Below are 26,351 nucleotides of genomic sequence, written 5' to 3' on the forward strand. Positions count from 1 at the left end.
CAGGCTATATAAATCTGCATGTCTATTATTACCTGATTGGTCAGATTTCTTTTTCAAAATAGGGGCAAAAGGGGCTTTTTTATTTTTCTGCCCTGCTTTTAGCTGCTAGTAATACCTCTCTCTCCCCCTCCAAAGCCCCTCTCTATTGTAGTTTATTTTAACCATACAGCACTGGGTTTGCTTCAAGTAAATCTACTTGTGTAGCTCGAGGCCAGTGTCCTTTTGTAAGCTTACTTCTGCTAATACTTTATTTATTTTTATTTTATTTCTGGTGACTATACCTTTAGAATCTTTATATCCTTGTCTCTCAAGCTAGCTTTTCACTATCATTTTTTGATTGTTTCTATGACTTCATCTTGGCCAAGGTGTTAGCCCCACTCCATTCACCCTCTCTACGCTTGGGCTCACTTTGCTCCCCTACCCTACCCCCATACCCACCCCATTACAATTACCTTTATACCTAGCTATCCCTCCCCTTCCTGTCCCACTAGCCACTACAATTCCACTTCCAGCCTATTGCCACAACCACCTTACTAATCTGTCAATCTTGTCAACACCACTTCCTCTATGCCACTGTCTCTACCTACTCTATCTGACCATATTTTATTCCATGTATTATTTTCTAATATCTTCTACACTACTCCTTATTCTCTCTATCTCCACCTCTTACCACTCCAATCTCTCTGACCCACTACTATGTTCATCAACTTCTCACTCATACAACATATATCCAACTACTTCATCTTTTACTATCTCCCCTAATCTCTTTACTACCTCTACCTCAAGTCTATATAAACTATCCATAATTCAGGTTTTTAAACCTTCCTACAAATATGTCAAAACTATAAAAACTCCATTTAGCATCAACTACATACTCTCTCCTCAATAAAACCTACTTTGTTCTGAAGATATCCATCCCAACACTGGCCCCTATTCTATCCCCAAAACTACCTCTACACTGCCCAAATCTTAGTCCTCTAACAGTCACCAACCTCAGTCATAACAATCATCTCCATCCAAATACTTAACTATTTACTCATTGAATATTCAGAGTCTAGCAACTAAAATCACTGAGCTACACTCATGGATAGCTTTCAATACCCCTCACATCCTCTCCCTGTCTGAAACCTGGCTTAAGCCACAAATCTCAAATAGTGAAATATTCCCACCAGGTTATAATATCTTCTGATCTGATAGACCTGTAAAAAAAGGGGGTGGCATGGCCATCCTCTACTCAAACAACCTTAACCTCTGACCATACCCTTCCCCAATTCCTGACTTCCTCCCAGCTGAAATCATCATCCTTAATTGCCTTATGAATCCCCACAAAAACTTGCAATTGCCTCTATCTACCTTCTTCCTGGTAACAATCTGACCATTCTTGAAAACATCCTATCCTGGTTCTCCCACAACATACTATATGAGACACTTATCCTTGGTGATGTCAACATTGATTGGCCCAAACTCACAAGTGACTTCCCCCAACTCAGTATCCACCTACACGGCTTCCACGAACTTATAACATCTCCCACTTGCTTCCATAAAAATTCCACTTCCAGCTCCATCATAGACTGGATCCTTACCAATTCCCCCCACCAATACCACAATCCCACCACCTTACCTGACTCCCTCGGTGATCATCTTCCTACCACCATCTTAAGACACTACTCCCATATTCCTAAACCCCAACTGTCGAAAACTATTGACTTTCAATTCATCCCAATTTAACTCCATTCTCCACAACATAGATCGGTCCATCCTAAAACACCTCCCCCTAAACGATGCTGTAAGCACTTTCAATAGCATCTTCATGAGTACTCTAAACTCCTTAGCTCCCTCTAGGAAGATCAGAGTAAAATCAAATCATGCTCCCTGGCTCTCCAAAGAGACTAGGTCCCTTATGAAACAAAGAGATTGTGCTTGGAAAACTTGGACTAAAACTAAACAACCATCTTTTCTTCAAAAATACAGGCAACTGAGGAACCTTGCAAAAACATACAATTAATGACAAACAGCTATACTATAGCTCTGCTCAGCTTAACAACAAATCCAATCCTCGAAAATTTTGGTCAACTCTCAACAACATCCTCTATCCTGGAAAGCCCTCTAATTCCTCCCCATACCCTAACTCTTCCTCTCAGGAAACAGCTACCCTCGTGAATAAACACTTTATCTCTTCCATCCAAAATCTGGTAACCTCTAAGCCAAACTCTACTTCGACACCCACCTCTCCAAGTTCCACTAACACAACTTTCTTTTCTTTTGAGCCAGTTCCCATTACTTACATCAAATCTTTACTACTCAAGCTAAAACTTTGCTCTCCTTCCACTGACAATCTATCTCCTACATCCCTCAAACTTACTGCTGACTCAATTGCCTATCCTATATCTATACTAATTAATCAATCTATTCTAGAATCAACTGCCCCCACCCTTTTGAAATCTTTCTTCACTATCCCTCTTCATAAAAGTGGAAACTCCACTGACCCCTCAAACTACTGACCCATTGCCATTCTGTCCCCCCTCTCCAAGATATTAGAAAAATGCATTCACTCACAGCTTCTCAATCACCTCCTCACACACCACTTACTTACCCCTACCTGACATGGAGTTCGTCCTCACCACAGCACCACCACTGCCCTTGTCTCCTTCACTCATATCATTGCAGAGGCCCTGTCTCTTCCTAGATCTCTCCAAAGATTTCAGTACTGTCTCTCATCCTCTACTACTATCCAAACTCACAAATCTCCACCTATCTCCCTCCGCACTTGCCTGGTTTAATAGTTACCTATCTGGCAGGGAACAATCTGTCAAATGGCTCTCATCCTCCTCACCTTTCCTTCCCATCTTCACTGGTGTTCCCCAAGGCTCCATCTTGGGACCCCTTTTGTTTAACATCTCCACCAATGATCTTTATACCTCATGCAAATAATCCTCCCTTATTCAGTATGCCAATGACTCCCCACTTATATCCATCTCAAATAATATTCCTGAACTACACTCCCTGACCCAACAGGCCCTACAATCCACTGAACAATGGCTCTCTCACAACCTATTGATCCTAAATCCCCAAAAGACCAAACTCCTACTTTTCCTTCCCCATTCTCTTTCTCATCACAAAACCTCCTTTTTTATTACATCTTCTAACAATACAACTATCCAATGTGACACCCACACAAAACTCCTAGGGGTCATTATCGATGATGAACTAAAGTTCAACCTACACATACTCCAATGTATAAAAAAAACAAACCAGAAACTAGGTCTGTTATATTGCAACAAAAATTCCTAACCCCTGAATCTAGACTTAGCCTGGGCCAGGCACTCCTCCTCCCCTCCCTCTTATACACCGCTCCAGTTCTTACCAATATCCAGGCCTCCACTCTAAACAAACTCCAACAGACTTACCATAAAATAGCCAGATTCATTACTAACTCCCCATACAACTCACACCACTGCATTTCTTTAAACTCTCTTTAATGGCTTGAACTTCCCCAAGTTCTGCTATCTTATCAATTTCATATGCTGCACTCTATTCTTTATAAACCCTCCTTCTGCCCATCTCTATCTTCCTTAGTCTCCATCTACATCCCATCCCGGACGCTCCGTACTTCTAACCAACAATTACTTAATATCTATCACCCAAAAAGGTCAGTAGGCAAACTACTCCACAAACACTCCCTTGCCCATGCTTGGAACAAACTTCCCATTGACTTACGTTCAATCTCCCACACATCACACTTTAAAAATGAACTAAAAGCTGATTTTCTCAATTCCAGAACCTGCCCTTACCTGACCCTACCTAGTCTTCCTTCCTTTTATGTACCCTCAAAAGGACCATACTTAGTACCTCATTACACCTCTCTCTCCAGTGTGTCTACTATGCATTTGCATAATTTTATGCAAACAAAAAAAAATTATTGTTGACCTATTGAACTATATCAATGTAAAATTGTTGCTTAGCTTCTTTTTAATGCAACTTTAACTTTATGCATGTAACCCAACATATGTGACTCTTTTTGCTATAACTGTTATTATATCAATATTGTTTAAAATTGTACTTGTTTAAAATGTACTACTGGAGCTTTTCTCCTCAGGTCTTCACTGAAAATGGGCCACAAGCCTAGTTGGACAAACCCGGTTAACAAATGCCAATACATACATACATACATACATAAATAAATAAATAAATAAATAAATAATGATTATTCTTTTACCAGCTACTTCACTAATTTCCCCAGTCAAAAATCTCAGAAGGGTATTTGCATTCAATAAATAAATTATTTAACTTTACAAATTCTGCATCAAATATCTCATCATTAGATACCAGGAGAAAGTAAATGATCCTTTACAGTGTTCCTCCTCATCCTATATGGGTGGTTACTTGTAAAGTGTACATAAGAATTAATACATGTGTGTCTCCTATATAAACAAGACTCAAAAATGTTCCTGAATATTCCTACTGAAAATAACATTCAAATAATTGTTATCAATAGCATAATCATATGTGAATTTCAGAATGTCAGTACTGTCCTCCAACTCCTTAAAAATGTTTCGGAGTTAATTCTTCATTTGTCTACAATAGAAATACATCACTGAAAAATCTAACATATAATTCTACATGTCGAAATAAATAACAAACACAACATCACATTCCCACCCACCTAAAAGCAAAAATAGGGGTTGCAGCTGTTTCCATAGATACTTAAGAAATCTGGTGGTAAAATTCCCCTTCAAACATGAAACAAAATTGTTTTTAAGGACCAAAGCCATAAACTCACAAATTAAGTTAATGTGTTTTACCATATACAAAATTCTTATCTAATAGTAGCTGCTTTGACCATTTTATACTGCTGCTCCACAACCCAAGATTCTCACAAAAGATATGCAACTCAAATAGCCATAAAAGAGTCACAAATCTTTCAGCTTACAACTCCAAGTGTAGCAAGATAAAGTTATCTCATGTCTTTTGTGAGAATCTTGTGTTGTAGAATGGCAGTGGCTTTCTCGATGTATATTTTGAAGAGCAATTGAAGAGTCTGCTGTACTTGATTTTTATTCATCCCTTTTGGTGTTGGCTGACTACAGTGGTGATTCTGGTAAACTTCTTTGAGACAGTTACTCAAGCTGTGGACAATGGACAGGTTGTCCACACAATGTATCTTGACCTAGCCAAAGCACTTGATACTGTACCATAATCAAATAGAATAAGCAAGTTAAAGGAGCTCCACATTGCCCTTTACATGGTTGGATGGCTATCCAAATAGTTTAGAGGCAGGACCCATACAGTGAGACATGAGGGTCACCAGTCAAGCTCCTCAAGTATCCATGCTGGTACCTCTGCTGTTTGGAATTTATTTCTCAGTTCTCCACTTATCAAATGAAATTCTTTGGTTAAAAGAGTTAATCAATGACTGTAAGCTGGGAACTGTCATCAAGTTCCCCTCTGACATATATGTACTTACACTTGTTAGTTGCTGATGTGCTAAAAAATGGGTTCTAGCTCAACACCAAAAAGTACAACATTGCAGCTTCGGGTTAAAACCTCCCTGCTACAACCTATAGTAAATATAACACATCTCTTCAAAATGAAAATGTCATGAAAGACCTGAGCACATGAATGGACAGCTCTCTGACATTTAACCATCACTTAACAGCGATAAGGAAATCCTTTTATCTATCACAGCTCATAGCAAAAGTGAAATACATGCTTATCTTAATGTATTCTTCCTTGTTTACTCCAAACACTGAGCACATTTCCCCTTGGACATTTGCCTTGTTAGGCATATCAAGCAAGTGGAAAGATCCCAGAGGTTTTTAACTTAAAGAATCATGATCCTAAAGGAGTTGAGCGGGCGTTAATTACACATAAACACATTGGGCATTATTGCTTGCTTAGAGATTGGCTGATTGGTCAGTTTGTTGTAAGGTAGTTACAAATGTTTGTATTCTAAGGTTCTATTACACCTTTAATATTCACACATGTAACAGTGTTAAAATCCATTGGCTAGATGAAGATACTACAGATGCTGATGCCTGCATTATATCACCAAATGTTTTATGAAAAGAGAAAAAACTGACCTCAAAACATCTTCCTAAATAAGTTGGCACTAATGGAGTTCTTACTATCAGATGATATTTTATTTGCCAACACATTAACATAGTTAAGATAGCTAATTGACAACAATTAAATTAATAAGATCGAGAACTACACTTAGACATACACTTAATGTATTGGTGCTGCACTGACCTTTATCTATTTACACAAGTAAAGACATCCAACAACCTCTTACTGAATAATGAATGCAGTGAACATACCAAATCCAAAGTAGGTCTATATATATAAATTCCTGGAATATTATTATCTGCTACTGATATTGAGATCTTAATATTATTTATAGTCAGTGTAATACATTCTCTATACATATAGGTTTAGGGTACCTCCTCTCCAACTAGGGAAAACATAGTTGTCATCTAGGGAATGAAACAGCAAACATATTTTTATGGCTTTTAAGCACAGCCCTGTGGTATAAAGGGATAAATCCATGACTATTCTTAATAATATCCAAGACCAATCAATGATTCATTGACTGGAAGAGTCAGGCAGAGTAGAGAGGGAGTGAGCAGCTTGCTTCAGCTGAGCCATTCCAGGGAGAGGTAGATGGTGGTCTTGCTTCCTTGATTGCCATAGAATAAGGTGACATTAGCTTTTCCATCTCAAGTTGGTGATGTTAGCTCTAATGATGTTTTCATGGTGGAGCAACCACACTTCATGCCAAAACTGACATCACCATAGTGATGCGCGTGCCAATATTAGACACCAGAGTGTGGTTAGGAACATTATAGAAAAAATCCCAATGGCAACTTGCATGACAGCATATATTTTTGGTTCATACTCCAGGATGAAGAACTGATCTACATTGAAAGCCCAATAGCTGTGATACGGGGGGGTAGGGTGGAGGGTAGGGTAATAATGAAAACATAATGTTACCACTTTGGAATATTATATCTTTTCAGTTGTTGTTTTTACGATTACTGAGTCTTAAATAGTTTATTTACTATTCACAGCTTTGCATTTAAACCATATTGCATTCATGTTGTCATGTCATACAGTTTTGGATTGTAGGAGATATCTGCTGCCCACATATAACCTTTTTACATTTTTTTGATTTGGGTCGAATGCTGTTTGAGTCAGCATTGACATAACAACTTGTGGCAGTATTATATTCAATTTGTAATGAAATATATTTTACCATTACCATACAAAAGGCACCATGCATCGTTAAAGTCCTTAAAAAGAAACATATCAGATATATAATAAATGAGTCAAACTCTTCTACTTAATAATTCTCAGAATAGCATTATATGTAGAACTTGGTTCTGCAAGCTGAGTTTCATTTTTACTGGATATTTTACCCTTGGTGATGTGTGCCCATCTGGTTGATGTAAACAATTAAAAGAAGTGTGGGGCATGAAGTCAACTCTTGGAGTGTGCAAGGAGACACTACATTTCTGCAAGAAATATTGTTTACACAGACTTCCTTTCTAATTTTGATGGGTGATGTTGTGACACACTGGACTCATCTAGTATCCCTTTTGTAGCGGTTTGATTTTTTGCCACTCACAAACACCCTCCAGCTCTCTTGGGTTTATATCCAGACAAATACTCAGGCTTCGAGAGTTGCAAACTAAAATATGCATATAATATAGACATTTAATTCATCACAACAGCTGATGTATTCATATTAAAGTTAAATGACACTTGTTGAAATAGGTGCTGCCCCAGTTTTTCCCAGTTTTTCTCAAAGTATGTGAGGCAGTGTACTTGAGAAGTAAAATACTTTGATTAAAGGGAGATGTGTATTTTCTAATTATGAGTTTGAGAACAGCCCAAAATATCACCAAAATGTGGTTGGTTCACTCAGATATCTATTAAAATCAGGAAGATTTGGGCTGTGATCCAGCTGTATGAAATGGAAAATGCACCTGCAACCCTGCATCAAAGTGAAATGATAAGACTTTTCTGGATACAATTTGTTCTCTCATAGTGAATTTTTAGGGACAATGTTATATTAGTTAGTGTTCATTTTGTAGACTAGCATCATGTTCATCTGCTTACTAGATTGATTCATGGGCAATTATTAGACTTGGAGTCCAGGGGACCATTCAGGAGCTTAGTCTAAGTTACTTGCTCAAGTTCACACAGGGAAATAAGAGTTGAAGGAATAAAACCTTTTTACTACAGGAACTACAGCTCATAGCCTTAACCCTTTGTGCCAACTGCCAGATGTTTGCCTTTTTAGCCCCAGTCAGCCTAGTACAAATGTTCCTGTTTAGTGCTCCTTTGAATGAGGTTAGATCTCAGTCACAATGCAATGGATAATACACTTTTTTCATTTTGAGCAGGATCAGTTTGCATAAGATTGTGCCAACCTATATAGTACCTATTTGTCATTCATCTCATACCCATGAGCAGGATATGCTATACTATGAGCTTTCCTCACAAACAAAATGTGAATCAGGGGTCTAGTCATAATTCTAAGTCAACAAATTGTGGTTCATTAAAATTAGCATATCTGTCTATGTATATCTATATATCTACATATCTATAATTTAATTCTGATACATTCTTGTCAAGTCTGTCATGTGGCAGATGTTCTTTCTGCAGTTATATACTTTCTGAAACATCATAGTCCACTAAAAGTATCTCCAAGATATTTTATATATGAGATATTGTTAGATGTGAAGATATTTTATATATGAGGTATTGTTAGATGTGACACCCCTAAGGTTGTTTACTTGGCTGCATGTTTCTGTGACACCTTCTATGCTGGTAGGACCTCACATCTTTTTAAGGAATGAACCTGTCTCTATCTCAATAATACTCACTGTTGACATGAGTGCAGTGCATTAGTTAAGCACATTATAGTACAACGAGAAGACTCTATGCTGTTATGGGTATTAATTACATTCCATCCAAAATGCACGCTACTGGATATTGCATAGAATAAGTACTAGATAATAAGGAAATTTTGAATTTTCTCTTCTGGTACCAATTTAAGTCCTGATTTAAGTCATAATGTATAATTTCCAGGTATTTGTTCATTGTTTCTTGTATTTATATATTGTATAACATTTAGGTCATGAGGAATGATGCTTTTTCATTGGTACTCATTTAAGCCTTGTTTTCAATGTATATATCATTTCATTTTTATGTGAAGGCACAGTGTGTGATGCCTTGTATATTATACAAGCACACTGTATTGCATCCAGATGCCTCTTTTTTCAATAGTATTGTTTATAGTCTACTTAAAGTGCAATTTATTTGGTATAGCATGGAATAAGCTTTAGACAACAATGAAATATTTTGATGTTTTCTTATTGCTGGTCATTTGAGTTTTGGTTTGCATGGCAAAGTATAATTTTCAGCTGTGTGTCTACCTTTCTGGTATATACATATTTATATTTTCGTAATATTTACACTTTAGAAGTTTCAGGAAATTTAAGTGTGTAATGTCAGTTTTTTTTCTTTTGGTGACTTTGTATCACATGATGGTAGTGGGGAATGTTATATTCCCTGTTAGTAACATTTGTTATTTTACCCACTAAGGAAGCTTTAGTGAAACTGGTTTGGGTGTGTTTGGAACTGATTTTTTTTAATAAGCTTTGATACTGCATTTTTAGCCCATGGCTGCTGAATTTATATATCTGTATCTATGTAGATAGGCACACACACACACACACACACACACACACACACACACACACACACACACACACACACACACACACACACACACACACACACACACAAGGTTAGGGGAGTGCAGGGGGTAGCTACAGCATACAAACTTAAATTGTTGCTTTCATATTTTGGCATGTCATAATTCTGTATGTTAAAATACAACTCTGAATGGGTCTATATTAGAAGATAGAAGATGCATTCTTTTGAATGCGTCTTGGTTGAAGTTAAAAGGCAGAAAACAGAAAATATCGAAGCGGCTGTTAAGTGAATTTTTTCCCCTGGGTAAGAATTTGCTTGGCTGCTTCGGTACTTTGCCGTTTTTGACACTGTAGTGCGGTCTCGGAGTTGGTATATTTAAATAGGGGGGTGTGGGGGCAAATCCCCCCCACTTAATGTAATGTTTAAAATCATTTTTATTTATTTATTTATTTTTTTTGTTGGAACAGCAATTTTTTTCCCTTGGAAAAAAATCGCTGTTCTGACACTTCGACATTGTAAGCTTTCGTTTATATAGGGTCGGTCAATCACCGTTCGCTTTTTTAAGTATTCGGTGATTTAATATAGACCCCTCTGAATTGGTAGGTTAATTTTCTGAAACAGCAGACAAATTGAATACTGATATAGAAGAGCATGACCTTGTAAAATTCTTATAAAAATGTGAGGGGAAATATACACTTATAATGATATATTGAAGGCAACTTTTTCTCCATCCATCTTCTTGAGATGTAGGAAAAACTGTGATGTCAATTAAATCTGAAATATAATTTCCTTCTTGCTGTATACACAAGCTCTAACAGATGATTTGTTTGGGCTTTATTACCTCATTGTATTCAATGATACTTTGTTCACTAGACAAAGTATAATCTGTCAACATACATGTTGATAGCATTGCATTTTATACACTTTTCTATCTAAAGTATTATTGATAACTTTGTCAGTTGACAAATCATGACTAATAAAAGTTAACATTTTTCAACAGAAGTAGGTTACAGATAGCCATTATAAGGTACCATAAGTAAATCTGCAAAAAGAATACTTACAAAGTGTTCCACATCACAGAAAACTGTAGATTCCATGTAATGCTTTTAGAATTAGAAATTAAAAACATGAAGACAATAGGTGTCTGTATCATCTACATCAGAAATGGTGTAATTAGCTGCATATTTAAGTGTCATTTATTTAAAAATGTGTGGTTCGGTAACAGGTACGCAGAATTGTAAAAAGATTGTGCATTGTGCCAATAGGTATACAGGAAGCCAGATTATTTTTATTGAATTATAAAAGGATTGTGGCAATTCTGGTTGAAAGCTAATAGTAAATACCAGCTAAACTTTTTAAACCCAGTTTAAGTTTGCAGTGGTTATCTGAACTAAAATTGCTTGGTTATCTTCACACCTTTTTCTACCCTTTGTTAGCTTCAGTATAGCTTGACAGTCTACATATTTTCAGAGGTGCATGTGCATACACGCACACACACACACACACACACACACACACACACACACACACACACACACACACACACACACACACAAACACACACAAAGAGTCAGTCAATTTGTATCAGTCAATCTGGCTTTAAAAGTGTGGTTATTTAACTATGCTCATTACAAAACAGTAAAACGTATACATAGATAAAACTTTAAGCTAAGGTAGTCAAACACATCTAAGTCTACATTAAAATATACATTTATTAGGGGGCACCTCCAAAAGATTGCCTTGGAATTTCATACCTGAGCAGACTACAGTAGAGAATCCTCACTCTCAGGGCTCTGACAAGGAAAGAAATGAAGTCCAGATGATTTGCAGCTCAACCCAGGGATGAAACAGCCCAATAACAGCTAAGCGGAGAATGTGAGATGGCAGAGGAACACAAGATGCGTCCGCAGACAGGAATATCCCTAATCATATGATGCCATAAAAAGCATCAGGAAAACTAAAATTATTCTTTATCTGACAGAGAACCAGTGAACAAATTGCAAAATGTGAGAATATCTAGGAACTTGAGTGAACAATCTAAGTGCAGAATTACCAGTTGTAAGCTTTTAAGCTATGTATTATACCCTAAGTAAAGGTAATTTTAGTAATCTATACAACAGATAACCAGGGCTCGCATCATGAGTAAACACTCAAGTGTAACAAGGTTCTTAATCTAAGTAATATTCCTTAGATTATGGTAACATGACTTGAAGATGACTGAAACCTGGTTACAAAATAGTAGCCTCATACAAAACAACAGCAACCTAAAATTATACATCTGATCTAGATGCAAAAGATAGCTTTTTGCTCCCTGCAGCCCAATAATAAACATCTCTGACACAAAATCCTAGTCTGTTACCCCTGCAAATAATGCAGGGATCAAGGAAAGGAAGAGTGAAGGGTTTATACATGGCTTGAAATCACAGTAGCTGTTTTGGATGTGTTGAGTCTGAATTAATCATCATTTACCTAAGTAAAAGAAGTAAAAATCACATTTCGTTTGTAGACTTTATATATTTATATCTCCCTTTTTCATTATAAGGATTATTAATATTTAATGACAGAAAAGATAATAATGCCATTGTGCTCAAAGAAAGAAATTCTAGCTATATATAACTATATAAAACTGGTTTAACATGGTTGATAATTATAAGACATAACTGTGTAAAAGGTTATTTTCTGTAGCTAGTCTTTTATATACTTAACTATATTCACTGTAATTCTTAGCATACTTGCTTTTATTCCACATCGTGTAGCACACATTTGTATGTTTCTTTTCTTATTTTTGCTTATGTGTTACCTTTGATGAAGTTTTTTTTTTCCCTTGAGAACGCTGATAAAAAAGATTTATTGAGTTCAGGCTATCTTATCTAACATGTTAATAACTCAGTTAATTAATACATTGTAGTATATTTCTTTCCATGTGGAAAATTATTTGCAACAGAAGTATTCTTTTAAGTTTAAGCATATATGTTTAATTTGGTATGGAGATGTTTTTCTATTATTTCTGAAGATTGTAAAACTATTCTTCAAATGTTTTATAATAATTTGGAGATTTTCTCCATGAGCTTTAGCTAAAAATGGGCTCCTTCCCAGTTGGACTTTCCAGTAATTGATTGTCAATAATATGAAATACATGCTAATGCAAAACTTGTTTTTCCATTAACTTTTTCAATGAAATATGAGAGGACATAAATGTTATCCCTTACAGTGTTTCTTTGCGCCATTCTTATGATTTGCTTTATTCAGAAATCTTATGCAATGTGAGGGAGAAACATGCTGCATATTAGATAGTGTGATATACCTTTAAACTACTTTTCTTAAGAACTGTGGACAAAACAAAGGAGGTAATCATGAGACAAACAGAGAAAAGCAATGTGTAGTGGTGCATACTCATTATTTATTTAATTATTTATTTACCAGGCAAGTGTACACAGTCTGGATGAAATCAGGTGTACTGTCTGCTTATGTGACTGTGGTTAAAGCCGCACAAAAAGAAAACAGAAGTTGAAGTAAGTAAGCTCTACACTATCTAAATGTATTTTTTAATATAACAAATCATTAGCCATTTGTCCTAACAGCCTGACATATGAAAACCACCTTCAAACAACAACCATACCCTATATGTCCTTGGGACAGAACAATAACTGGGGGTTAATGTGTTTATCATTCTGTGGTATGCATTTCACACAGTGAACCATGACTGGGATATGTGTTCTATAGTGCCATGGACAGCCTTCTTGTGCTTTTACTATTTTTCAAATTCCTCTGATGACTAAGTGTCCTATAAAAGATTGTTTTTGGCTAATTGTAGTTTTGTCCATTTGTAACTGCCTCCAATGTGGTAAATCCTCCTTATCCTCCTACTCCCTTGTGACCCCCTCCACTCACTTCCTCATTCTGTGTGGTACCGCCTCCTCGTCTTCATGCAGTTCAGTTCACTTATTTATCGTTTCATGACTAAAGCACATCAGCCAGCAAAATTCAGCCATTAAAAGCACAGCTTGATGAGTTGTGTACTTTACTGATGTTGCTATTTTAAACAGACATTTCTGTTACTGTTAATTTACTTCTGCTGTAATAAATATTCTTCAGTAGTTAGGTAGTACACTCACCTTTGGTGCATATGGCTTTGGGTTATATTCCCACTTTGGCAGTGGGATTAATCTTCCAGTACTGACACATAGCTTAAAAGCTTGCACTCCTGAATCTGCCATATTTCACCTGAGGTGTTAAACCAAGGCCCGATCTGCGTAAGGTAGTGGTAGCTTAGTTGGACATAAAAGATCCTATGACACTTATTGTAGATATCTTAATACACAAGTTCATAGGCACAAATGTGTTTAGGAGGATAACAACCAGAAGGGCCTTTTTAAGCCTAGCCATGCTTTCCAAACCTCTGACAAGTACTGGTGCCCTTGATAAGTATAAGCAGGGGCTCAAGAGATTAAACATTTATAAGAAGAGGCCTGGGAAATAAACCATTTACAAGCTGCCTGTGTCTATTAGAGACATAGGTTCCAAACCAGGGATGAATTTTCTGTTCCCTACCCAGTTGCCCCAATTACACTTGAATTGGGTCAGGGAGGAACACATGGATGGGGACGAAAGGAAATACTGTCAGCACATCTAGCTGGAATCTTGTAAATAATTATATGTCATTGGTGAATATTGAAATGGTTTATACAAGATGATTGCGTTATAAATTTATTAGAACTGTATGTCATATGTATATCAAACTGCTTGTACAGATGTTTGTGCTGGAAAGGTATTTATAAAGTGCTGTGTTTAAAATGTATCACAGTATGCCCTGCTGGAAAAGAACAGAAATGTACTTGCACTATTGTAACTATTTAAATGTATATGCTTAATAGAGGAAACTGAAGGGTTAACCTCAGTCCAGCAAACTTTACAAAAATATCTGAAATTAAAATATTTTATAGGCTACGCAATAAAGAGGCTGTATCTTAAGTTTTCAATGAGCTAGAGACACAGAGTCTGTTTTAGGAAGATTTCTGTATTATCCTTGAAGTGAACTAATTGCTATTTTTGAAGGATGAAGGAATGCAATTGTTTTATGACTTCCAACATACGCCAAAGATCTGAGCAAAGGCCATCGCCTATGTATTTTTACAAGTAGATGATAAATACTCCCAGCTAACAGCAGTGGGGGTTTGCATGAGAACTAGAAGTCAGATGACCAGAAATGATGTCATTCTGCAGGCTATATCAGTAGTAATATTTTAGATATTATTTTGAGAAGTCTCTGAGTGAGACAGAGCATTCTGAATTCTGTCTTGAACCTGACAACAAGAGCCATTCACCACACTTGCTCTAATGAAGTAAGTTCCTAGGGAACAGTATAACTCTTCTAGATACAGTCAGAAATATAGTATAACCTAGTTTAGACATTTTTTTATTTGTATGAGCCTGTACTGAAATATTATTTTAAATATTGCCTGGGGTTTTGAACTTTGATGTCACTGTGAATATATATTTAGTATTGTTTTGTTCTTTTATTATTTATTATTAAATATATTTAAACCTTTCATTGTGGCTGATCTGTGTAGAGATAGTTAAGTTTTGAGAGTACTTGCATATTTATTTGGTGACACTGTGTGAGCCACTCCCAACAGCCTAATTCTTGGTCAAACTACCATTTGTTTTATTATTAATATTACACAGCAAAATTGGATACCCTTTATTAAGGGCCCTAAAGTAGCTGATAAGGAGTGACTGGTGGCAGTGGTAACTAACTTATAGTCTGGGCAGAAGGGGGCATAGCTAGTAAACCTGTGCCAGCATTTCTCAAGTGTGTGTGTGTGTGTGTGTGTGTGTGTGTGTGTGTGTGTGTGTGTGTGTGTGTGTGTAAATCAAACCTTAAAGTGTGTGTCTGTGTAAGCTACTTGGGCAGGAAAATGAAGTTGGGCAGAGAGGGTGCTAGAGGTCTTGGCTTGGTCACTCAGCTGAGAGCTCATCTCTATAGCTGTGCCACTGGGGAGTCTTATTGGGGATCTTTAGAAAGGGGAGCCATCCGGGGAGTGACTGTGGTCTCTGTGTGCTCTTAAGAGAAACTGCATTTAATGCAGAAAGCTATATCTGGACGTACTGTGTGTGTATCTGTTATCCTCTTGGTGAATGTCCCCCACTGTTGCCAGTGGTGAGGATTGAGGCTCCTTGATTACTGGCAGTGGAGGTTCATCACACCACCTGTAACATGATGTTTTATAACAATATAATAAGAGCTATGAAAGAAAAATTGTGCTGTGATGTAATTTATATAGATTTGACTTCAGCATTTGACAGGCTCATACTCAAAATACTAATCAATAAATTAGTATAACTAAGTATTGATGTACTCTTGTTAAGATAGATAGCTGCATGGTTTACAATTAGGACATGGAAATTATCACACATAAAATGGACAGGTGAAATCCTTAGTTACAGTCAGGATGTTCAAAGCAAAAACAAAATCCAAGTGATAGAAACGCTTACTTTATTACACATAAAACAGAGCTTTCAGGAAAATACTCTTCATCAGTATTTGTTATACAATTTAAAAATCAGGCATTTTAAACCCTAGAAAAATAAAATGCATGACACAGCAGACCAAAAGAAAAAGATAATCAATTAAAATAGAAATTCACCCAAAAACAATAATATAAATTAACAGTTAATATTGTTGATAAAAATGATCTATACATATACTTATACAATAACCTAAAGTAATATATACAGGTTGTCATTTACTTATACTGCTTTTGTTTATCAACCAAAATGGGCTTTATCATTACCATATTATTCAGCCCTGGTTGTCTATCAGCCTCCAGTATAGTTATCCATTTTTATTCAGCTATTTCAAGCTTATTATTAATGTCCCCCCTTTCAGATTTTTGTGCATAACTTCCAACACTTTAAATTTAAAGTCATGCATTTGACCCCTGTCCATACAATGTTTAGCTAAAGCATTTGTTGCCATGCCTCTTCTGATCTCAGACTTGTGCTCAGTTATACGATCTTTCAGGTGCCATGACCTACTTTCAACGTAAAAAGATATACAATTTACACATATTCCTACATACACTATATGCATGGTATTACAAGTTGCCTGACATCTAATCTTATATTTTTGTTTTGTTATTGAATGGCAGAAATGTTTTAAATCACAAATATTTCTACAACAAGAACAGTTATGGCAAGGTAAAGTACCATATTTATTAAATATCGGTTTCACAATATTAACATCAAAATCTTTATAGCATAGTTGCCTTTTTAAATTTATACTATTCCTATAGGTAAAACTAGGCTCATCTCCCAACAAAGTGACTAATACAGGCATGGACATAAGTATTCGCCAATTTTTTTGAATAATATTTTCCACATCTTTCATCATATTGTTATAGGTTGTTATATATCTAATCTTGTTCTTGTCAGACCTACTATTGCCAATACGTATTTGTGTTGCGTTCTCCATCACCTCACTAAAAAATGGCCCTACTATTAAATTTCTTTAATCCATTACTTCATTCATTATTTGTATAGTCAATTCCTTATTATAACCTCTACTTGCAAAATCATCAATTAATTCCATCATCTGTTCTCTACATATTCTATCATCTGTATTAAGCCTGCTAACCATCATCATTTGGACTTTAATAATTCCATGGTAAATATCCCTAGCATACATACTGTTAATGTGTGTTTATTTGCTTAAACATCCTTCTTAAATACACAAGTTTTCAAGATATTCCCTTCTTTACACAAACATACATCCAAATATGCTATACTATTACATGTAAAACTCATCTTGAATTTCAAAAAGGAAGTGGTATTAATCAAATATTCCACAAAATCAGATAGCATATGTTCTTTCCCTTTCCACATTAAAAAACAATCGTCAACAAAACGTTGGTAAAATAATATATTCTCCCTAAAGGGGTTAGCAAGGCTGTTAATATATTCCCATTCCCATTCATTTAATATAATATTGGCATATGTGTTGGCCAAGGGAGTCCCCATGGCAACACCTGCTATTTGCAAAAATGGCACACCATTAAACAGGAATATATTCTTAGTCAGGCAGGAATATATTCTTAGTCAGAACAATTTCTAGTAAACTACACAGATTTTCTATCATTCTTCCCATGAAATCTGTATTACTATGCAAAAATGTCCATATGGCATCAATGCCATATTCATTTGGAATCACAGTAAAAAGATAATTGATATCAAGAGTAACCATTAAATAGTTATCATTCCTACCTCAATATGATGCATACAACTTGCTCAGGAAATCACCTGCGTCCTTAATGTAACTTGAACACAAAGGAAGGTATTTACTTAACACATTCTGCACATAGATGGATAGGAGTTCGGTCACCCACCCCCTTCCTGACACAATAGGTCTCAATGGGGGCCTAGTCAAAGACTTATGCAGTTTGAGTATACCATAAATAACTGGAATTTTCGGGCAAGGGACTGTAAAATAGTTGAAAATATCTAATGAAATATCACCCTGCAACTGTTGGTCATAAATAAACATATTAACTTCAGCTATATTTTTTTTTTAATATCATGAAAACAAATCTTTTTAAAAGTCACATTATCATTCAAAAACTCATGCATTATCTCAAGATAAAGTTAAAAATAGCAATAGCTACACCTTTGTTGGCTTGCTTAATTATTATATCCACATTTTCACATAGCTCATCAAGTGCTCTATACTCACATGAAAGATTGAAATTTTTTTTCCTCTTACCATCATAAATTAATCTTAAATCATGTTCACATGCACTCAAAAAAGCATTTAATACTGGACAATTATTGGGAATAAAAAATGCTTGATTTCCTACACATATTAGGAAATTCATTTGTTCTTTCATTAAAAATTAGTTTCGAACTAAAATTCCTAACAAAAACACATAAGTCCGCTAGAGCATCCACTATAGTATCAGTTTTTGCCAGAATAAATTGTAAACCTTTCTCAAATAAACTTTCACAAGCTGCCGATATATTAAAGTTTGACAGATTTAAAACAGTACTTATATGCTTTGCTTTCTTATTATTTGCGACCTTGCTTGTTGTATGGCAGAGGGCTGTCATTTTTCCATTTCAATCCACTCTGGCACCTTCATTGTTGAGATCTGCCCCGTGATTCTATTAATTTCCGGACTTCTACTTACTCCTGTAGTCTTATAGTAGCAGGTCTCGCTGCTCTGGAAAAACCCTCCGTGGTCTGCATTCTAGAACTCATGTTAGTCAGTTCTGTTTGAATGTCATCTGCCAATGGGGGTACATATCTATTGGCTGCATTCTGATTAGCTGAAATAGTGCTGCCAGATTGTTCATTGGCTAATGCATTTCCTGCCTGCATACGTGCTGCATCTTGATTATGCTTGATATCAGAAGGAGCCAAAGCAGAGCGTTCGATGCCTGATGATCTTACAGCAATATCATTGGACATTGCTTCCAATCCCGGTTGTTCATTGGTCAAAAGCTGATTCTCACTGGCAAAAGTATCGAGCTCATACATGGCCCCTCTCCTGCTGCAGCTATTCACATTACTGTTCACAACTTTTGTATTTTTGGGCCAAGAGAAAATGTGCCACATATTGAAGTCATTTACATCTCTCCGTAACTTACTTTGTTTAGTTGTTTCTAACCTTTTATCTAAAATGTTCAGCCTGTCAAGCATCTGTTTATAAATAGGACATGGAAAGTATCATACAGAAAATGGGCAGGTGAAATCCTTGGTTACAGTCAGGATGTCCCACAGGACTCTGTCCTAGGCCCTTACTTGTTTAGATTGTATCTTGCAGACCTAACTTTTCATCTGAGGTGTTCTACAGTCTATATGCAGATGAACTGAAATTGCATAAACTGATTACATGTTCATAGGTTCATAGGTTCATAGGTAGGTACTAGGCTATCTGCCCGAAGGCATTTATAAGCCTAGCCAGAATGTGTTGGCTTTTGCCACCCCCTTAGATTAGTTCCCTGTGCCTCTATCCAGCAGAGCCACTAAAGTGATCCCCTGTGTAAACTTTCTGTTTCCCATCCACTCGTCAAGGTTTGTCTTGAAGAGTGTTAGCGAAGAGCTCTGCCTAATGTAGATTGGAATCTTGTTCCAAAGCATGGGAAGTCTCTGGGACAGAAATCTATCCCACCAGCACATCCTATTTATTGTTGTGGTGAGGTTTAGATCCCTAGAGCATGTGGCTCGAGGAGATATGGTTTTCTTTAGTTGGGGCATGTCCATCAATTCTGGGTTGGATATGGCCTTGTATGTCAGGCAGAGTTCACCTCTGAGTAGGCGGTATGCAACCGAGTACAGATGGAGTTTCTTCAGTCATGCTGCATAGGGCATCTGTTTGAGGCCATTGATCCTCTTGGTGAGGTACTTCTATGGTCTTTCCAGCTGTTGCAGACGTCTTGTAAGGTACATCCCAAATGAGGCATTGTACTCTATGATGGGTCTGATGAGTGATGAGTAGAGGGGCACAGTGACCCTTTCTTGATCTGGATGCAAACCCTTTTGTGATTAGGTGGGTCACATAGAAGGATTTTCTAACCCCTTTGGCAATGTGATTATCAAAGGACAGATTACTATTTACTTGGGTCCCCAGATCCCTTATTACATCTTCCGTATTTAGTGGACTACCATCTATGTGGTAGTTTGTGGGTACTTTGTTTTTTCCAAAGGGGATGACTATGCACTTTTTGACATTTAGCTTGAGGCCATGATTTTGACACCAGGTATCTGTCTAAGTGAGACCCTTTTGGAGGCTGTCTCTGTCAGCCAGAGAGTCAATTATAGCCCCTAGTTTGCAATCGTCTGTGAACTTGGTCAGCCATAGTCCTCCTGTGCTTGCCTGTACCTCTGAGAAGTATATGCTGAACAGGAGGGTTCCTAGGACTGAGTCCTGGGGAATGCCACTTGTAACCAGTTTAGAGTCGGACCTAGCTCCCATAACTGTCACCATGTGGGTTTTGTCCGTGAGTCAGTTGGCAACCCATCTTGTGATGTAGGGGTTTATGTTCAGGCTGCTGAGCTTGTCTATAATACCAGAATGGGGAATGGTGTCAAAGGCCTTTGTGAAGTCTAGGTGGGCTGTGTGGACCACCTTTCCCTTGTCTATAGCCTTGGTAACTGTCTCAAAGAATTCCATCAGGTTTAGGAGGCATGATTTGCCCTTAACAAAGTTGAACTGGGTAGGGTCCAGTGTTTGGAGGTTCCCAATGTCTCTGTTAAAGAGTTCTGTGTTGATGCACTCAATAGCCTTGCAGACCAAGCTATTCAGGCTTATAGGGTAATAGTTCCCTGAGTCTGTTGTGGCTCCACCTTTGTGGAGCGGAATAACCGTTGCTGTGTGCCACTCTATGAGTACGTAGCCTGTGGAGAGGCTGAGTTTGAACAGTGTGTTTAGGTGAGGGGTTAGTTTGTCTTTGATCTTGTGTAGGATGCAGCCTGGGACACAATCCAGTCCCATTGTTGCTGTGTTTTTGGCTTTGGAGAGGGCTGTTTTAACCTGAGTGTCTGTGATTTCAGGGATTCTACATTCTTCTGGTATGGTTATGGGCTCTTTTGGGGTGAGAGGGGGGGTGAAGTTTGCACTGAACCTGTCTGCCAGGATGTTGGCGATATCAGTCAGGTCAGTGTATTTTGTGCCATTATGCACTAACTCTGTGCAGATCTGAGCATTGCCACTTAGATTCTTAACATATCTAAAGAATGCCTTGTGGTTATCTTTGGAGTCCTTGGCAATTTTACTTTTGAAGATAGCCTTAGATGATTTTATGAGGGATCATAGTTTCTGGCTGATACTGATCAGGGATGCCTTCCCTTCTTGGGTTTTACTCTTTTCTGTACTAGTTTCCACCTTCTATTGTATAGCTTGTTTATGGCAGGGGTCAACCAGACTGGTTTCCTTTTTTTGGAGGAGTGAGTCTTGGTTTTGCTTGGGATAGCACGATCCATGCATTCTTGTAAGTGCCTGTAGAATGCATTAGTAAAGGATTTTGCAGCTTGGACAGAGTTATCCTTTAGCATGGAGGGTTTAAAACTTTCCACCTCAGTCATAAGTAACGTGAAGTTTGCATTTGAAAAGTTTTTCACAGTGGTTTCCTTGACCAGGTGTGGGGGCGGAATGTGGATATCCAGAGTGATTTGTTTATGGTCAGATCTAACCAGTGAGGGGTTGACCTCTGGTGTGAAACACCAGTTGCCCATGTTGGTGATGACCAGGTCCAATGTGTTGTCACCTCTGTTGAGAGTGCTGACTAGTTTTTTTTCAAATAATTTTTTTATTGTTTCGCATAAAACAAAGCATACAGAAAAAGGAAAGAAACACTATGATTAAGCAATAGATCATAACATGTCTTTTTGAGCAGGAGAACAAACAACAAAGAAGTAAACGAATGTAAACTATCTACATCCAAAACAATTATGTACAATATTTACAAATTAACGTGCTACCAGATAAATAGAGTACTTTGAGAGGCAAAGATAGAAGATTATGAGGGTTGGCAGTGGATCTCCAAGTAATACAAGGGGTATGAATATGGACCTCCACAAATAACACAATGATAAACAATAACATGAATTACTCACAAAGAATTAAATCAAGTAAACATTTCCACAATTTGCCAAAGTAGGCTTTCTTCTTAGGCCCATGTATGATGAACTTTTGAGCAGAAATATATTTCATTGCCATCTCCTTGAAACCCCTCCAACAAAGTTTAGTGCGATCCAACCAGTTGTTTGTGATGTATAATTTGATAAGAGAGCAAAGAGTGATTAATATGTGGAGTTCTAACTTAGGCATCTTAGTGAGGGGGATATGGAGAATGGCTGTTTCCCAGGAAAGGGTGGAGTTATAATATCCCATTTTCTCAAGGCGTACTTTTAAAGAACACCAGAGTTTGTGGGAATGATTACAGGACCACATAATATGAAGTAGATCAGCTCTCAGAAAGGGACAGCAGGTACATGAGGGAGATATATTGGGGTCAAATATATTGAGTACTGCGGGGGTGTAGTAAGAGTTATTGTTCAACATCAGTTGGATATAAATGAGTTTTTTGAAAGGGGAAAGTTCTGTGATAATTTTTATAGCAGAAAGTTTTTGTTCCTCTGTAATGGGGGATCCTTGGTTATCCCAGTAGTTAGAGAAAAGGCAGTTGGAGTTATGTAGTAAGGAGTTCACTAAGCTGTAAGAAGATGAAATTGTTTTCTCAGGACACGAGACTGTAGAGATGATTTCACAGAGTTTGCTGATTTCCTGAGGGTTGGGAGAGAAATTAGTAAATTGCGAAAATATTATCTCTCTTAGTTGCCGGAGAATAAATGTGTATTTGTTGTTAGTCTTAAAAATTAGACGTAACTCAGAAAGAGTTTTTGCATTATATTTAAGAATATCCCATACCTTAAGATCTTTAATAAGAGGAAAATCAGTAAGGTCAACCATTTTATTATTGATCTTGAAGTTTGGATTGTGATATAGGGGTTGGAGAAGAGGTAGAGTATTTTCAAGGTTAATGTCCTTAATCAGTTTTTGGAATAACCTGATCTTATGTTTTAGGGTAGGAGATAATTTAGAGTTGTTCATGGAAGTAGGGGATAAGAAAGGAATAGCTTTCGGGTTAATTTTGTTGGAAATAATGTGATGGTGCCATATTTTCATCCAGGATGGACATCGGGTATGAGCTTTACAATTGAGATTTGAAATAGTCTAGATTCTATTAGAACTAATAATTGTGTAGTAGAGTTGGAAATTTGGAAGGCCTAGCCCCCCTTTCTCCTTAGGGTAAGTTAGCTTGGAGTAAGAAATCCTAACTGTTTTTGGAAACCAGATAAATTTGGCTAATTCTTTATTAATTTTGGAGAATAGATTGTTGGAAACAATCAGATTAGATGCGTTAAATTGATATAGGAGTCTGGGCAAGACATTCAATTTCACTATGGCTACTTCATGAGTTTCCATCTGTGGAGGTCATGATGTATTATAGACCAAGTTTTAAGTAAGTTGTTTTGAAGCATGGAGGCTTGATTGTGCTTGAAGTGTATTCCAAGGTATTTAAGGTGATAGGTTGTTTGAAAAGGAGATTCAGGAAAGAAGAAAGATTTATGAGCATCAGGGTTCATTGAAAAGATGTGTGATTTCTTATTATTAATCTGGTAATCTGAGGCTTTAGAGAAGTTATTGACAGCGTTTATGATTTTAGACAGGTCTGTATTGGGGAATTGAAAATAAAGATTAAGGTCGTCGGCAAAAGCAGAGAGTATTATGTTGGTATTTAAGACTTTGGGGATAGACTGGAATGTATTTTGGGTAATAAATAAGAAAAAGGGCTCGATAAAAATGTTAAAGAGGAAGGGGGAAAGTGGACAACCTTGTCTTGTTCCGTTGGTAATCAAAATTGGGCTGGACCTTTTTTTGTTTACATAGAGGTAAGTGTACAAATTTGTATAGAGTATTCTAATCATGTCAGAGAAAGTTTTAGGTATATTAAAATGGGATAGGGTTGAAAACAAAAAGTCCCAGTTTACTCTGTCAAATGCTTTAGAGGCATCTAACGTTAAGGCATAAATCGGATTTTTATCTTTTTTTGTAAACTGTATTAGGGAATCAAGAGTTAAGGTATTGTCCCAAGTGTGCCTGTTACTCATAAAACCAGCTTGGTCGGGGGAAATTAAGGAGGGCAAGATCTTTTTGAGTCTATTGGCTAAGATAGCGGAAAATATCTTTATATCAACATTTATTGGTGAAATAGGTCTATAGTTGTGGGGATCAGCTCTATCTTATTTGTTTTTTAATATCAGAATTGTTCTTGAATTGTTCCAATGTAAGTCAATAATTCCATTATTTATAATGAAGTTGAAGACCTTCAAAAGAATAGAGGAGATTCTAAGTTTAAACACTTTAAAGAAATTAGTGGTAAAACCATCAGGGCCTGGGGATTTGCCTAATTTGAGGTTGTTGATAATGTTTTGAATCTCTTGGAGTTCCAGCGGGGCAGATAACAGGGAAACTTGGTTTTCATTAAGGGAAGGAAATTTGATAGAATTCAGAAAAGTCTCCATATGGGGTTTGAGGGTGTTATTTTCCTTCCTACTATAAATATCTGAGTAGAGAGAGTGAAACAATTGGATTATTTCAGTGTCCGATTTATAAATTTTACTTTGGTAGTGGAGAGTAGAGATTCTAGGAGCAACATGATTGTTTTGTATTATTCTTGCAAGAGTTCTTGAGGGAATTTGGGCCCATTCAGAGTAAGTTGCAATAAATTTTTGTTCCTGAAGGGAGTAATTATGTGTGTGAAGTTCAAGTAATTCTTTTTGAGTAGTATTAATCAATTTGTCAATCTTTGGGTCAGGATCTAATCTCAGTCTCTTTTCTAGAGAGGATAATCTTAACATCAGATTAGTTTCTCTTTTTTTATTAAGTTTTTTAAAAAAGGAGGCTTTATTAATCAAAAAGCCTCTCAATTCAGCTTTGCATGCCGCCCATTGGATATCTGGAGGAATTTGGGAAGTCTTAAGATTAATGTCCAAGTCTGATAACATGGCATTCATTTCATTTATTATGTCTTTGTTACATAATAAGTTATTGTTAAGGGTACAATTAGTTTATGTGGGGAATTGAAGGCGTGAAGCTAATTTTGAGGGAGATCCTTGCATGATCTGAAAGTAGTCGGGGTTCAGCACTATAGGTATTTTTAAATTTAGATAGGGGGTCAGAGATTAAGAAGAAGTCTAACCGTGACCAAGACTTATGGCATTTGGAATAGAATGTGTATAAGTTTTCTTTGGTTGAGATATCACTAAATGCAATACAATCAATGAGGTTAAAGTCTGAGATAAATTCTCCTAGGGCAACAGAGGCTTGAAAGTTATATGAGGTAGAGTTGCTGGTGCGATCTAAGCAAGGATCTATTACTGCATTCCAGTCCCCACCTATTGTGAGCATGTAGTTTTGGAATGAACAAAAAATGTTGTAGATTTCCAATATAAAAACTTGTTGTTGAGAGCATGGTCCATATATATTCAAAAAAAGAACTGGTTTGGATGAGCATGGTAGCAGAGATGTAAAATAACACCATCTACCATTTTTGTCAGATTTAACATTATTAATAATCCCCTAAAATTGTTTCTTAATTATAATGGCCACTCCCTTTGAGTTGGAACTGTCCCCGGCAGCTATGATATCTCTAATCCATTTTCTGTTGGTTTCTTTCTCCCATTCTTCCTTGAGTAAGTGTGTTTCCTGTAAAAAAAAAAGATATTAGCCTGGGATTTAAAAACAAGGTGGAGTAGTAATTTTTTCTTAGCACTAATTTTTAAGCCTCTAATGTTCCAAGAATCAATAAACTAACTCATGTTAGCTGAAACCTTACAAGGTTAAAGGGAACGTTGTTTACTAGAATATTTAGAAGCAGAAATGGAGAGATCAGCAAGTAATGGAAAAAACAGGCATTAAGATTTAAGTGATACTGGAGAGCGGAGATCCACGTCAAAACTGTAATTACAAGAAACATTAAGTACAATGTTAATTAAATGTAATTACAAATAAAAGTATAGCTAGCATAGTACTCCTTCTGACTAACCCCGGTGCCTACCTACCCATATC

The sequence above is a fragment of the Protopterus annectens genome, chromosome 12.part0 (assembly GCF_019279795.1).
Source record: "Protopterus annectens isolate FY-2018-M chromosome 12.part0, PAN1.0, whole genome shotgun sequence".
NCBI lineage: Eukaryota > Metazoa > Chordata > Ceratodontiformes > Protopteridae > Protopterus > Protopterus annectens.